Source organism: Sus scrofa, chromosome 2 (assembly GCF_000003025.6).
Source record: "Sus scrofa isolate TJ Tabasco breed Duroc chromosome 2, Sscrofa11.1, whole genome shotgun sequence".
In the NCBI taxonomy this organism is placed as follows: Eukaryota; Metazoa; Chordata; class Mammalia; order Artiodactyla; family Suidae; genus Sus; species Sus scrofa.
The window spans coordinates 150,255,947-150,270,319 of NC_010444.4; the positions used below are offsets into that span (position 1 = coordinate 150,255,947).

Sequence of the window (14,373 nt, forward strand, 5' to 3'; positions counted from 1 at the left end):
GTCAAAACCGTAAGTTTGTTTTCTGTGTCTGTGAGTCTGTTTCTGTTTTGTATATAGATAGATTCATGTGTATTATTTCTGAGATTTCACATATAAGTGGTATCCAATAATATTAGTCTTTCTCTGACCGACTTCACTTCGTATGATAATCTCTAGGTCCAGCCACGTTGCCGCTAATGTCGGTATTTCATTCTTTTTATGGCCGAGTAATAAGGAGCCCCTTCGTTCTTTTTTCAAATAAATGCCTCCCCAAACTATCATGTCAGGAGTTCTCCTCGTGGCTCAGCAGTAACAAAACTGATTAGTATCCAGAAGAACTTGGGTTTGATTCCTGGCCTCTCTCAGTGGGTTAAGGATCTGGTGTTGCCATGATTTGTGGTGTAGGTCACAGATGTGGCTTAGATCTGACGTTGCTGTGGCTGCAGTGTAGACCGGCAGCTATGGCTCCATTGGACCCCTTGCCTGGGAACCTCCATATCGCGCAGGTGTGGCCCTAAATAAATAAATAAAACCTGTCACATCTTGTGCTTGTACAACTGTGTTTTTTAAGCTACAGAATCCTAAAGGTTACAGGATCCAAAGAGCTTCATCTTCTCAGATTTGGGCTCCATGTTCCAAGCAGAGAAATCAGTCTGTGACCTTTCCCTCCACACCCCAGACGCCTCCTCACATGTTAAAAGTCTGCCGTGGCAGGTCAAGGCCCAAGAAGCAAGTCCAAGACGAAGATTCGCAGGCGGGAACTTTGAGAGGACATGTTCCCAGGATCCGTGTAGGAGGCTGAGGGACAGGGGACCGGCCAGGGGACGTAGGCTGCAAAGCAGACCCAACAGAGTCCTTCGCTGGCTCCTGCGGGGAGCAGGCACGGCCCTTCCGATTTGTCCTGGACAGGGGCCACTGGTAACAACCAGTCCCTGGAGTGGCCACACCCCTGTGAATAGCAGTCACCGAGGGCAGGCTGCCCTGGGAAGGGACACGATCTGAGATGGTGCCCTTTCGTTCTAGGTGAGGCCCAAAGAGGATCCGCTGAGAGCTGTTAACCCTGGACCTTCCAGCAGCGGGGGCAGGTGTGGGCCAGTGGTGACGGGGGGCTGGGGGGATCTAGACAGACTCCACCACCCTCGCCACACAGCCTTGTGTCTCCACAGTCACCGGGGGCACAGAGGTGATTACATCAAGCTAAGCCCAGATAAAGCTCTGTGTCACCAGTATGAACCAGAGAGCAGACTACAGATGCAGGAGGGAAGAACGCCAACCTAGACGTGTCCGGGGGAGGACACTGGGGTGGACCTGAGGGTGTGCCCAGGGAGCCTGTCTCAAAACAGGGTTCTTCTGAGGTGGGCCAGCTGGAGGGGGGGATGCAGGACGGCATCAAGAACACGGAGGAAACAGAGGTCCCGTCGTGGCGCAGCAGAAACGAACCTGACTAGGAACCATGAGGTTGCGGGTTCGATCCCTGGCCTCGCTCAGTGGGTTACGGATCCGGCGCTTGGTGAGCTGTGGTGTAGCTTGCAGATGGGGCGCAGATCCCGAGGTGCTGTGGCTGTGGTGGAGGCCAGCAGCTGTAACTCCGATTCGACCCCTAGCCTGGGAACCTCCATATGCCGCTGGTGTGGCCTTAAAAAAGGACAAAAGACAAAAAAAACAAAACTGATGGGAAAGAAACGAGAGGCACGGTGAGAGGCGAGCTGGGCTGGCTGAGAGGAGTTTGCAGGGGCCTGATCATGGGTGCTCACGTCTTTCTTCCAGTAGCCTGAGACAGAGCAGGGACAGTAGCCAGCTCCCAGCTGGCAAAGTGGGTGAGACAGGGAGACACGGGTGAGAGAATCGGTGCTGGTGAGAGAGTCACTGATAAGGGTGACTTGGAGCCAGGCTGCATGAGGAGCATGAGAACAGGGACGGGCCGTGACATGGGGTCCTAAGAAGCACGTCCCGCAGAGGCCGGAGGAGCTAGGAAGGGGGTCAGCTGAAAGGTGGAGGGTGTTTATCACCCTTCCTGGAACCAAAACAACGTGCACAACAAACTTCTAGGAGTTCCCACTGTGGCTCAGCAGGTTAAGAGCCCAACTAGTCTCCATGAGAATGGGGGTTCAATCCCTGGCCTCACTCAGTGGGTTAAGGATCCCACATTGCCATGAGCTGTGGTGAAGGTCACAGACGTTGCTGGGCTGTGACAAAGGCCGGCAGCTGCAGCGCTGATTCGACCCCTGGCCTGGGAACTTTCACAAGCCTCAGGTGCAGCCCTAAAAAAAAAAAAAAAAAAAAAAAAGACTTCCTAACAAAGAGATGCTTTGCTCCCAGGTCCCAGTTTCACGCGCCGGAGAGGAATGAGTCGAGATCCAAATCGTCTGACAGCTCTCCGGTCAAGCCCCGCAGAGAAGCCCAGCCCACGCTTCCTCTCGCCCCTTCCTGGTGGCCACTGTGGGTATGGACGTCCTGGTGGGGTGGCATCTTGTCTCCATGGACCCCTGTCTGCATGTCCTCATAACTTTGCAGGGAAACGAAGACTGTTTTCCCATTAGGAGTGATGTGGGATTTCCACATGGCCCACGATTCAACAGCCTAATCCTTCACAGCCAGCTGGGCAACGTGACAAGCCCCCTCCACGAGGAGGTGTGGGCCTCACGTTCAGGTTTGCCCCCGTGTGAGGCTAAGAGGCTGAGCTTCTATCCAGGGTGCAGCTCCTCCGCTATCAAATGTGACCCCTGCCTCGTGGGCACCGCAGAGTGGGCAGGAGGCGACAATAAAAAAAGATCCTGGGAAGCATCTTGTTACTTGGAGACGCTGGGAAGCACGGCCTGTTCGCTCAGCTGAGTTCACCCAACGGGGAGAAATGCTGGGTCCTAGAGAAGGAAGTTAATGTCATCCTGGGATCGAGAACAAGGAGTCAAGACCATGTAACCTTCGTCTATGAATTTATGATGCTTCGAAAGCACTTTCATGCAGGTACTCACAGGACTCTGAAACCAAGCAGTCAGGACTAAATTCCTACTGCAGTTGCTGGAGATGGACTGGAAGCAGAGAAGCGAAGCAGCCAGAAGCCTGCTTCCCTTTGCCTGGTCCCTGCCTTAGCACTCTGAGTACAGAGCAAGGAGACGGAACCAGGGACACAAGCCAGCTTCATTTCGCAGCATTGTCACCGGCCCAGAGGAAGGACCACACCCAGCAATCCCCATGGCGGCAGAGCGCACCGCACATGCCCAGGCAGGGAAATGCAGAGACAGGATTGACCCGGGGAAGGTCTAGCTGGCTGATGGAGGAGAAAGGGAGACAGTGGGCTTGTCACATGCGTCAGTGCAAGTAAATGACAACAGTCACAGTTAACCTCCATTGAAGGCTTCCCATGGATGCACTGTACTTAGTATTTTAAAGAGTTTATGCTTTGAATACACCTCGACCACCCTGTCAGGTGAAACTATCATGGCTTCATCTGCAGATGAAGAATTTGAGGCCCTGGGAGGCTGAGTAAATTTCCAAAGGTCACACACCTGCAAGTGATGGAGCCGAGATTAAGGATCTGCCAGGCTGAGTCCAGAGCTGGGCCCTCGAGAGATTTTTTCCTAATTAATACTTTGGCAGAGAATAATGCAACCACTATCTATAGAAGTATGGAGGTAAGAGGGCCTGGGGGGTTCAATCCACTACATTGACTAAGCGCCAGCTATGGAGCAGGCATTTCACTCATCTAGGCTCTGGAGGGAAAGTGAGTGCTGTGGTAAAGTCAGCAGACACATCTGTTCTTTCATGGAGCTAATACTCTCCTGGGAAAGAGAAGCAATTGTCAACAAGTGAGTCCCTGACAAGGGGGAGGAAGGGGGAGGCAGGGACCCACGTTAGGAGACAGGAGGAACCCCTCACCTCCCGCCCACTTGCCCAGCCCCCACCTTCTACACCCGAGGGCGATGAGCACCCCCAGGCCCAGGACCAGACCACCCCCCGCGGGTCAGAAGCAGAGCTGGGAGTGACCCCTCTGGCCCTGCCTTTGGTCCTGTACAGCCAGTCCTTGCTTCGCAGCCCCTCCCGAGGACCCGAGGACGGGCCTGTTTGCCCGCCGTGGCCGAGGCCTCGGACCCCGGCACGGACGGAGCGGAAGAGCGCTCCGGCAGGGCCCCCTCCCCACCCCGCCGCCGGCCGCAGGGCCCCGGGGTCCCGCCCGCGCTCCTCCCCGCCCAGGACCCCGCGGGAAGCCCGGGCGGGGCGGGGCCTGGGTGCGCGCCGGCGCGCCCAGCAGGTGGCAGCAGCGAGCGGCCGCGCCCCCCGCGCAGCCACCCCGCGAGCCCGCAGCCCGGATGGCGAGCTCTGCCGCCCGGCTCTGCTCGCCGTGCCATTCGCGGCCGCAGCCGGGCAGCGGGCTTCATGAGCCGGGCGCCGGGGCCCGGCAGGGGCCTGCGGCTCCCGACGCCGGCCGAGAGGTGGGTCCCGGGGCGCGGCGCGTCGCCGCGGGCGGCCGCCGGGCGGGGACGCGCTGCCTGCCCCGCGGAGCCCGGCGCCCCGCGCGCGGCCCGCGCCCGGCCTCCCCGCGTCCACACCCCCTCGGGGCTCCGGAGCCGCGGGGCCGCGGCGGTCGGGGGTGCGCGCGGGCGGGCGCTGCCAGCCCCGCTTCTGCCGGGCAGTCGGGTCCCGGGAGCAGGAGGCCGGGGGCGCCGGCGTCCTCGCCGCGGCCGCCGCCGCCTCCTCCTGGCCGGCTGCTCTCACCTGCGCCTGGTTAGTGCGCCCGCCTTCAAGGCCGGGGGCTCCAGCCCGGGCGGAGAGAGAGCACCTGAGGATGCGGAGCTGACCCGGGGCTGCCCTTTCACCCCCCAGGGCATGAGCGAGGTCAGACGGTCTGAAGATTTGAAGGAAACCTAGGCCAAAAATTGAAATAAAAGGCCTTCAGGTTGGAAAAGAAGAGGTGAAACTGTTTCTAGTCTCAGGTGACAAAAATCTTATAAGTGGAAACTCATAAGGAATCGAATTTTTTTAAACTGTCAGAAAAAAATTTAGTAAGTTTTCAGAATATAAGACAACGTACAAAAATCAGTTGTTTTCTATACGTTATCAATGAACAAACCAAAAATGCAATTACGACAATTTCATTTATGCAAACATCAAAAATAATAAAGCACTTAGAAATATATTGAAGAAAAGAAGTGCAAACTTATATTCTGGAAACTACCAAACATTGAAAGAAATTAAAGATATAAAGAAATGGAAAAACATCTCATGTTCATGGACTTGGAAGACTTAATATTGGTAAGATAACAATATTCCCAAATGAATCTGCAGATTCAGTGCAATCCGTTTCAAAATCCCAGAGGCTTCCTTTTTTTTGAAGTTGACAAGCTGATACTAAAGTTTATGTGGAGAACGAGGGACCCAGAATAGCCAAGACAGTCTTGAAAATGAAGGTCAAAGTTGGAGATCTCACACTTCTCAGTCTCAAGGGTTTTTATAAAGCAATGGAAATCGAGACACTGTCGGACTAAGGACAAATCATTGTAATAGAATTGAGAGTCTGAGAGTTCCCGTTGTGGCTCGGCTGGTTAGGGCCCTGACGTTGTCTCTGTGTGGGTTTGAACCCTGGCCTCGCTCAGTGGCTTACAGATCTGGCGTTGCCACAGCTGCAGCATAGGTTGCAGATGCAGCTTGGGATCCAGGGTTGCTGTGGTTGTGACTACAGCCGCAGCTCCAATTCAGCCCCTAGCCTGGGACCTTCCATATGCCTGAGTGCAGACCTAACAAGAAAAAAAGAAAACTGATATTCCAGAAATCACCTGTGTACCTGTGATCCGTTGCTCTTCCCCAAGGGTGCCAAGTCAATGAAGAAAAGTACTCTTTCGCCCAATGGTACTGGGACGACTCCGTGAGAAGCTGAGCTGGTCCCCGTGGTCCTGGCGGATGGAGCCTGTCTGTCCTCTGTCCTCCTCTCAGCCTCCTCACATCCTCAGACTTCAGCGCCATTAAGAGCTTGGGTGCGCCTGGCTTAACAGTCTCTCTGCTTCCACTGGACATTTGACAACATGCTCTGCGGATGTTTTATGCCAAGTGTACCCATCACCTGTTACCCAAGGTATCAACTCAGCGGTGACCATGGCTCCAAATTCTCAGTAGCGTTGGAACAACGCCATTCACAGTTGAGCCTCTTGATCTTGAGGGTCTTGGGCCTTCAGAAGACGCTGGGAATGTACATCAGCTGACGTCATGTCAGTTTGAGCCACCTGCAGAGAAGCCGACACCCAGTGAGTTCCTGTCACTTTTCTGGACTCAAAGAGAGCATCTCACCTCATCACTGAAGACAGTAGAGGTTTTTTTTTCTTTTTTTTTCTTTTTTTTTTTTCTCAGGGCGGCACTCTCAGCATATGGAAGTTCCCAGGCTAGGGGTTGTATTGGAGCTGCACCGGCAGGCCCTACGCCACAGCCACAGCAATGCCAGATCCGAGCTGCATCTGTTACCTACACCGCAGCTCATAACAACACTGGATCCCCGACCCACTGAGCAAGGCCAGGGATCGAACCCGCATCCGCATGGATACTCGTTGATTTGTTTCTGCCGCACAGCAAGGGACCTCTGACAGTAGCGTTCTTGCACCTGAATGAAGGCCACAGAACTGCCACTTTCTGCACTTGACACTGGCATGTGAAGTGTGCATCCCGTCAGCCCACGCTGCTCACGCTGAAGCCTGACTCACCATCTCATTGGCTCATCGTGTAGTCACGCTTCCAAGTAAGAGCAGCTGCTACCGGCTCATGCGTGCAGACCTCAGCTGAACAAGGGCTGAGTGGATCAGAGCAAGAATGAAAATGCCCCTCCCAAAGGCACCTTCTCCCGTGAAACAAAGACAGACCCTTTGCCTAATTCTCTTCTCCTTGAGACTCCACGGCCCCGCTTTCATGAGACATGTCCGGAGGGCAGCCGTACATGTAAAGGCCGGAAAGGAGCCATTCAACGAAATGTATTTATAGATAAGCAGTTGTAGCACAATATGTAGGAACAGATGATGGGGCGGTGGGAAACCCTGAGTCAAGGCTGACTCTAGTCAGAAGGAAGCTTGGACAACTGTTACAGCCAGTTCATTATGAATCATTGAGACAAGAATAGAATTGCTTAGGGATGGGAAGTGGGGTTGAAGGAATGTCTGGGGGCTGGAAGAAAATTACCAAAGACAAGAGAGGTCTTTGTGCCTGTCCTGCTGGGTTCCACGCGTGGCTAAAATGAACCTTCCTACGATAGTGCTGACTAGAAATAGAGAACTTTCATATGAGAAGGTCTTTTAGAAATTATTCAGCCTGGAATATATCTAGTTTTGAAAGCCCCATCTCGATCTAAAAAGACACTATATATTTTTTTAAGTTCAGAGTCAATTTTTATTTTTTTATTTTTTTGTCTTTTTGCCATTTCTTGGGCCGCTCCCGTGGCATATGAAGGTTCCCGGGCCAGGGGTCGAATCGGAGCTACAGCTGCCGGCCTCCACCACAGCTCATGGCAGTGCCGGGTCCTTAACCCACTGAGCAAGGCCAGGGACCGAACCTGAAACCTCATGGTTCCTGGTCGGATTCGTTAACCACTGAGCCACGACGGGAACTCCTCAGTCATTTTTTAAAAGAACTATGACTTGGATCCCAATAACTAACAAAGATCCCTTCCTGGGTGCTTATTTTGAACTGAAACCACACAAGTGGCCTTAGGACTTAGTGACACTCAGGTTCTTTATGTCTCGGCGCAGAAGGAATTCAGCGAGAGGCAAAGTGATAGGAAGGAGATTAGCATAGCATGTTCGTGAGAGGTGCAGGTGGAGAGGCCGGAGGGCTCTTCCCCCCAGACGAGGTGGGCTACATTTCTATGATCAGAGGACCAAGCGGGGGGGGGGGGGCACCCTCCTTTGTGCGGATGTTGCAGGAAGACGGGGTGAGGGAGGACAGGCACGCTCCGGGTCTCGAGTGAGCCCCTGGGACCGGCCACCAAGTGAGGGGCCTTGGCCTCACACAGGACCGAGGTCAAGAGCGTGCCTGAGCCGCTGAAAGCAGGTTTGCTGAGATACACACTCTGGAGGCGGACTGCGGTCTCTTGAGGCGACAGGCCCCGATTATGGAGTTGGGGACTTTCACAGGCTGACAAGGGGAGGGTTATTCCAGCTCTTTTGGAGAAGGGGTGGAGACTTCCAGGAATTGGGTCCCCACCCACTTTTTAGCCTTTTTATGGTCCGCTTTGGGGCTGTCACAGCGCCTGTGGGCATGTCATTTAGCCGATGTGTCACCACGATGAGCTCATGATGAGACTCAACGTTCCTGGAACCCCATCTCCCTCCATTTCAGGCCTGATAGGCTCTGACCAGTTTGGGTCACATTCTCAACAGCTATGGCATTCTTTTAAACGTCATGACCTGCCCCCTTCCCTCCTGTCTCAGAACCAGGCGCCAACAAGCGTGTTTCACAGAGATCTTCTCACTTGGGCTTCACAACAGTCCTGTGAGACAGCGTTGCCATGGTTCCCTTTGTACAGGTGGATAAACTGAGGCACAGAGCAAGGACGTGCTTGCTAGAGTCCTACAGCTGGGCTGTCTTAGAACAGGATACAAGAAGCGCTGCCAGTCTAAAGCAAAGCCGCAAGAAGGGTTTGGGGTGAGGAAGGTGTCTGTACCCCTTTCACTTTTTCTTCTCCCCCGCAGCTCAGAGGATCCTGTTTGAAAATTTCTGATAAGAGAACCAGAAGATCAATTGAATTGCTCAAGATCAAGGTAGGATAAAATGTGACAAAGATAAATATTTTAGGACATACTTGCTTTAAAGAAATCAAGGAAATCAGTGGGACTCGGAAACAAGAGCAGGCTTGTTGAGCACATGGGAGCAGATGCCTCAGGGACCCTGGGAACTTTCAGGCTGAACGCTGGTGCTTCGAGCTGGCTGGCCTTCTAGCGCCCACCTCCGCCCCCCGCCCCCCTTACTAGAGATGACCTTGGGCCTATGGCAAGCAGGAGAGCTGGACATTTGGTCCCTGGAAGAAACATGAAGCCTGGAAGTGTTGCTTTTCCATCAAAAAATAATTAGAAAACTTAGTCCCACCTTCCCCGGATACCCTGAGAAGCCACACATCTGTGAGAAAAATCAAACCCTCCACTTGCTCCTTGAGAAGGTGTAGGGTCGGAGCTTACCCTGCGATCTTCAGGGTCCCAGTCTGGGCAGTAGTGACAAAAACTGGTCCTTGGATGTTGATTCTCTAGGAAGACAGCAGAAACAGTTACAAAAACTACTCCATGGAGTTCCCATCGTGGTGCAGTGGTTAATGAATCCGACTAGGAACCATGAGGTTGCGGGTTCCATCCCTGGCCTTGCTCAGTGGGTTAAGGATCTGGCGTTGCCATAAGCTGTGCTGTGGGTTGCAGACACGGCTCGGATCCCGCGTTGCTGTGGCTCTGGTGAAGGCCAGTGGCTACAGCTCCAATTCGACCCTGAGCCTGGGAACCTCCATATGCCATGAGTGAGGCCCTAGAAAAGATAAAACAAACAAACAAGACAAAAAAATTTAAAAAATCAAATTAAAAAATTAAAAAAAAAAAACCTACTCCATGAGGATTCTTTCAACAGGGCAAGTTTTATGAGATGCCTCCCCCTTTGTTTTTGCTTCCCCCCCCCAAATGTTAGAGACGTTTAAAAGAGTAGTTCATAGTTCATGAGATACAAATCCCACAAGGAAATTAACTACCAGGAGGGAAGATGAGCAGACGCAACCAACCATCCAGGGAATTTGCATTGCAAGAATGAGACATAAAAGAACTAGAAGTGAAAGAGAGCTAAAATAAGTGTGCAAAAACAAACAAAAAAGAGTTCCCATCATGGCTCAGCAGTTATGGAACCCGACTAGCACCCATGAAGACGCGGGTTCAATCCCTGGCCTCGCTCAGTGGGTTAATGATCTGGCATTGCCATGAGCTGGGGTGCAGGTTGCAGACAGGGCTTGGAGGATCCCCTGTTGCTGTGGCTGTGGTGTAGGCTGGCAGCTACAGTTCCCATTCAGCCCCTAGCCTGGGAAACTCCATATGCCGTGGGTGCGGCCCTAAAAGACAAAAAGGCAAAATAAAACAAGAGTGTTAGGAAGTTCCTGTTGTGGCTCAGCGGGTTACAAACCCAACCAGTATCCATGAGGATGTGGGGTCAGTCCCTGGCCTCGCTCAGTGGGTTAAGGATCTGATGTTGCCATGAGTTGTGTAGCTTGCAGACTTGGCTCAGATCCCGATTTGCAGTGGCTATGGCATAAGCCCGCAGCTGTAGCTCCCATTCACCCTGTAGCCTGGGAACCTCCATGTGCTGCAGGTGTGGCCCTAAAAAGCAAAAAAAAACTAAAATAAATAAAAAGAGTGTGTTAAACTAATTTAAAAGGTTTTGGTTTTTTTTTTTTTGGCTGCATGGTGGCATGTAGAAGTTCACAGGCCAGGGATCAAATCTGCACCACAGCAGTGACACATCAAACCCTTAACCCCTAGGCCATCAGGGAACTCCCTAAACATAATTTGTTTTTTCTTTTGTTTTCTTTTTAGGGCCACACCTGTGGCCTATGGAAGTTCCCAGTCTAGGTGTCAAATCAGGAGCCAACACCACAGCCATAGCAGTGAGGGATCCGAGCTGCATCTGCAACCTGCACTACAGCTTGCAGCAATGCCAGGTCCTTAACCCAGTGAGCGAGGCCAGGGATTGAGCCCACATCCTCACAGACACTATGTCAGGTTCTTAACCTGCTGAGCCGCAATGGGAACTCCAACTAAACATAATTTATATTTCTCCAAAGGTTTTATCAGTTCTGGTTTTTCACAATCCTTCTTTCTGGGTTTAATTTCCATTTCATCTATATGTTACATAGAATGAAGGAATTCAATTAAATATAAGAGCATAATAAAATAAAAAAATGAAGAATATAGAAAGAAGGAAATAATGGACAAATTGCAAGATTAATGCAATATATCTGTGTTTTAAGAACTCGTTTTCAAAGTGCTGCTGCTGCAGTTAGTTACTGATGCTGGACTCTGCTTGCTTCTATAACAGACAGGCCCCTCCCCCATGTGCCAATCAGAAGTCAGCTTCCGAGACAGTTTTACTCTCCATTTAGTGCCCACGTGGTCAGAAAAGCCTTCCGCGGAGATATACCAGCCCAGAGAGGGAGGAGGGGGACTTCAGCAGAGGCTGGACCATCTTCAGAAACCTGACCCCAAATGCACACAGACCAAGAGTGACACCCAGTGGCCCGGCCACAGGGACAGCACAGCTCGCAGGGGTGGTTCCCAGGACGTGCGCACCTGGCTGCTGCCGAGGGCGGTTGTGGGCTTTTCGATGCCTGGCCTCCCTTCTTTCTCATCCTGTGTCCAATAAGCTTTTTCTTGTAAAAACACTGAAGATTATGAAATTCTAAAATGCTAACAATGTCTCACACGTACAAATATGATGTATCTTATGGACATTTTCCTTCTAGGTTTGGTCTCTAAGAGACAACACCTGTTTCTTTGTGTGCTGGCCGTTTGGGGGTCCAGATTTGGCCCTTGAGTATGTATCATGACAGTGCTGCTTACACACGTTAATGTGCAAAAACATTTATGTGCAGTCTTGTTAGATGCAGGCTCAGCTTTCAGTAGATTTGAGGTGGAGTCTGAAATTCCACATTTTTAGCTGGCTCCCAGGTGATGCCGAGGTTTCTGGTCTGTGGGTCACACTTTGAATAGTGAGTGTCTGTGATGTCCCCGGAAGAGACATTTAGTTTGGAGAACGAAAGGCTGCAAGTGGAGAAATCTCTCCCTTATTCTTGTCACCACCTTGACCATGCACCCTTGCACCGGGTCACTTCCTGGGTAAATCTACATGGAGCCAGTATTTTCTGGAAGATATTAAACATGCATCGAGTCAGGCAGCATCCCCAGCTTTGCTTGGTTTTGCTGGGTAACTCTAACTTCCCTGTCATGCATTGTTCTCCATGGGGAGGGTATGTGAGCAGTTTCCCACCACAGCAGTACTGGTGCTGTGCCCAGTAGCTTCCTTTACTCTCTGCAAAACCCTGCAGCCTGCGCGCGCTGTAAGCAGAGAATTCCCCGTCTCCTTTCTAAAGCGATGGCATAGAGCACCTGGAAATTTTATGCTCAGAGCTGCCACTTTGCTCTTGTTCAAAGCTAGTCCCTTATTTCTAAGAAGCCATCAATGACACAACTATCTCAGTACCTAGCGTTTAGGAGGTGTCAAATAACTGTCAGTTTTGACTGGCCCTCTGATAAACAAGGATCTCCCTGGAGACAAGGAAGCCAAATCCTCACATGGCCTTTCCGAGAGATGGTGGCCATTTGCTTTCCATTTATTTGCAGACAGTGTGAGAGATTTCAAAAGCCACCCATTCATGTCCTCCTCATGGATTACTCCTTGCCATCTATAGAGCCAGATTAATTCTTTAGTGTCAAGTCCGAGAGATTGGCTGAGCTGGGAGGCGGCTGCTGCTTTGCCTCTCTGCTCCACGCAGGCCTGAAATTCTGCTTCTGCCTCTAACTAGCCATGGTCCCAATATCCCTTCTCCTCAAGGCCAGGTCATTTTATCAAAAACCACCTAGTGGAACCAGTGTGTGACAGGGGACAGAAGCGCAATTCAGTGAAGCTCCAGAGAGAGAGAGAGAGAGAGAAGCTCCTGCCTCTGATCCGAGGCGATGCGGCGAAGGAGATGATAACTGAGCTGCACTTTGGAGGATGCAGCCAATCCCGCGTGAAACTGAGCGGGAGCGTGAGGAAGTGGGAAAGAAATGGATGAAGACTTGGCGTCAAAGGTGCAAGGCGGGCTGGGCAGATAGGACAGAGTCCATACCAACTGCGGGGAACATGGTACGGGGTGAAATATAGTGAGTCACCACACGAGGGTGAAAATGACAGCCGGAGAGGGCAGCCTTTTGTATGTCAGCCCAAAGAGGTTTCAGTGAACCTTCCAGTTGGGGGGGATGAAAGATACGTAAGTGTGCAAATGCCACAGTCAAAGTTAATGTGCTTACAGAGATGAACTTGATGGGGGTGTCTAGATCATCTGCAGATGAGGTGACTTTGAACTTGAGTCGCCTTCTTCCGCAAGTTTGACCTGGCTTCGTAAATGTAGCGGTTACATGAGAGAAAATGTCCATTCTATGGCTACAGGACATAGGGTCCCATAAATATTAGTTACGTCAAAGTGATCAAGTGGTCTTCAAGGCATCTTTGTTTTTTCCGATTTGTTTGTGTTCTTTCAACTGTGTTATTCTGTTGTTCTTTTAATTGCTGAGAGAGGGTGTTGAGATCCCTAGGTGTGATTATAGAATTTCTCTTTCTCCTCTCAGTTGCTTCTTTTTGTTTATTTTTTTGTTGGGGGGGTGTTTTTTTTTTAATTATAGTTTTGGGTTTTTTTGGGGTTTTTTTGCCTTTTGTCTTTTTAGAGCCACGTGCAGCATATGGAGGTTCCCAGGCGAGGGGTCTGATCGGAGCTGTAGCCACCGTCCTACGCCACAGGCACAGCAACGCCAGATCCGAGCTGTGTCTGCGACCCACACCACAGCTCACGGCAACGCTGGATCCTTAACCCACTGAGCGAGGCCAGGGATGGAACCCGCAACCTCATGGTTCCTAGTTGGATTCCTTTCCACTGCTGCCAAGGTGGGAACTCCTAAGGTGTAGCTGATTTACAATGTTTCTTCAATTGCTGTTGTACAGCCAAGTGGTCCAGTCACACAGAGTTCCCCCTTCTGTGCCCACCCATTCCAAATATAACAGAATTGCTTCTTTGTATATTTTAAAGATCTACTCTTCAAGCGCACACTGACTTTGTCTTTGGTGTACCATTTCAGTGACCTCACATGCTATCTTTTTCCACCCAATTGTTTTTGACCTGTCTTTATATTTCAAGTGTATATCTGGTGCATAGCATACAGTTGGGTCTCACTTTTGAAGTCACTTTTGACAGTCTCTCTCTTTTAAGTAGTGTTGTTTTACAGTCTTCTGGCTCCCATGGCTTGTGATAAGAAGTCAGAGGTCTTTGGAGAGGTTATTTTTTAAAGAATAGTTATTTGTGACACTTGTTAAAGATGATAAGGGAGCCTTTATTCCAGAAGGGCTACCACGCTGGGGTTTTGCAGCAGGGAGGAGGGCTCGGGCTCAACTCCAACTACAAGGACAAATGGAGATTAATAGCCAAGAAACAGGAGGGGTCAGTAAATGGAAAATTACTAAGAGGACAAGTCAGGGATGGGAGTATCTCGCTGAAGCCACGGCGAGGTGATAAGATGCTGCGGATGAGGATGAGGAATCGATCAGAGTGCAAGAGATCAGATCCCGAGTGAGGGATTCGTGCTAAAAACTAGACTCAGTGGACCAAGGACGGAGCCCACGGTTGGCACCTGGTCACAGAGGGGACTCAGA

At 51.2% G+C, this 14,373-nt stretch overlaps 1 protein-coding gene across 6 annotated transcripts in view; it reads left to right on the plus strand.

Annotated features, from left to right (window-relative positions):
• Positions 4,239–14,373, plus strand: part of ABLIM3 (actin binding LIM protein family member 3) — a 163,030-nt gene continuing 152,895 nt past the window's right edge. For 3 of the 6 annotated variants that reach the window (XM_021084996.1, XM_021085001.1, XM_021085002.1), the window contains exon 1: positions 4,249–4,409. The gene's annotated coding sequence lies outside the window, so the exon portion shown is untranslated. Of the gene's footprint in view, positions 4,410–14,373 lie in introns of all 6 variants that reach the window. The other 3 variants (XM_021084998.1, XM_021084989.1, XM_021085003.1) reach the window with 3 other exon arrangements.